At 63.1% G+C, this 1,718-nt stretch overlaps 1 pseudogene; it reads right to left on the minus strand.

Annotated features, from left to right (window-relative positions):
- Positions 1-213: 213 nt before the first annotated feature.
- On the minus strand, positions 214-1,249 carry LOC147970969 (uncharacterized; annotated as a pseudogene).
- Positions 1,250-1,718: the final 469 nt, after the last annotated feature.

The raw sequence follows: 1,718 nt of genomic DNA on the forward strand, positions 1-1,718 counted from the left end.
GAGCCCGAGGCGGAGGCAGTCCGGGGATGAGTGCGTCGTATGGGGCGAAGTAGCCTGTCGGGGGCGGCGCGACGGAGCCTGGAGAGGGAGCGCCACGCCCGGACGAGGACCCACCAGCAGTAGGTGGGGCACCGCGGCCACGGCCACGCCCACGCCCACGGCCACGCGTGGGCCTGACCCGATCAGTGGAGCCGCGATCACCAGCGGGCGCGGCTACAGGGCCTTTGCCCCGGTCGACGGAGCCACGGTCGGAGGAGGAACCGCCCCCCTGGCCGATGGTGAGGGCGGTGGCGGTGACTTCTGGACGGCCGTCGAGGCGAGCGCGCTCGTTGGAGGAGATCTCCTCCATGAGTAGGCGAGAGCGCGCCTGCACAAAGGTGGGAAACGGCGACTGCATGGGAAGGAGAGTCGCCATGACCTGGAAGCGCCGGTTGAGGCCGCGGATGAGCTGCGGGGTGAGCGACTGGTCGGTGACGCGTTCGCCCACGTCCTCGAGCGCGTCTGCGAGGGATTTGAGACGCCGACTGTATTCGGCGATGGAGAGATCCCCCTGAACGAAGTTCCGAAACTCGGCGCCGAGGACGACGGCACGCCCCGGCTGGTTGTCCATGAAGAGCACGTGGAGCTGTGTCCAGATGTCGTGGGCGGTGCTGTCGGGGGATGCGACGACGTCCATGAGGTCCTCGGCGACGACGCCGTGCAGCCACAAGACCATGGACAGATCGTCGTGGCGCCACATGGCGCTCTAGCCGAGCGGCTCGGTGGCGATGTCGAGGTGGTGCTGAACCTCGTACTTGCATGCAATGATGTAGAAAAGTTGACGCCAGCGAGAGTAGTTACCAGACTCGAGTTGGAGCTTGGTGGTGAAGTAGTGCGCGATCGAGGGAGGAAGGCCGGTGGACAAGGAGGGGCCGGCGTCGGAGGTGCCAGGCCCTGGGTGGGGAACGAGGGCCCTGCCCTGGCCGCCCAGTGCGAGGCGCGGGATAGGGACGCTCCCGGTAGTATGGAGGATGCCCACGGGTGCCGAGGAGGACGGCGCCGCAGCGCCTTCAGGAACAGGCGCCTTGCCCAGATCACCAAGGTGGGCGCGGCGGGTCGGAGGCGGGGCCGTGGCGACCGCGGCGGCGGGCGCGGCCTGGGAGGAGGCGACCGCGACAGGCGCTGCGGCGGCGATGGGGACGGCGGCGATCGGAGCGGAGGCCGGCGCGTCGAAGTCCGCCGAGCGAGTGTGGCGGAGGAGGCAATGCATGGCGGAAGCTTGAAGGGATAGGAGGACCGGAGGTGCTCGCGTCTGATACCAAGTTGAGTTATGCTATTCTCATACACTGCTTGTATTCATTGCTTCAAGGCTACATATAGACGGATTACAATGAGAAAAAGAGAGCAGTGGAATGTGGATGCAACGGCAAGAGTCGATAGTGCCTAAACTCTAGGGATAACTACGCACGTAATGCAGGTGGCCGTTGGACAGCCTGAGGAATCGGTCTTGCCAGTCAGCCACGCGAGACGTGAGGAGTGGGCGTATTCCAACACAGTGGACAAAAAAAAATCTAGTAGGTATCAAGGTTATTTTTCTATAAGGCCATGCGCGAGTACAAGGTTAGAGATTATCGATGGATACGTAACGAACTTGCTAATCAACTAGTGAGATTAAGAAAGCGAATGCAAACATGATCCAGTTAGGAAATAGAACGGGGCACTGCGCGCCACTACATGGT

Source organism: Triticum urartu, chromosome 5A (genome assembly GCF_056163025.1).
Source record: "Triticum urartu cultivar PI428250 chromosome 5A, HENAU_Tu73, whole genome shotgun sequence".
NCBI classification, from domain to species: domain Eukaryota; kingdom Viridiplantae; phylum Streptophyta; class Magnoliopsida; order Poales; family Poaceae; genus Triticum; species Triticum urartu.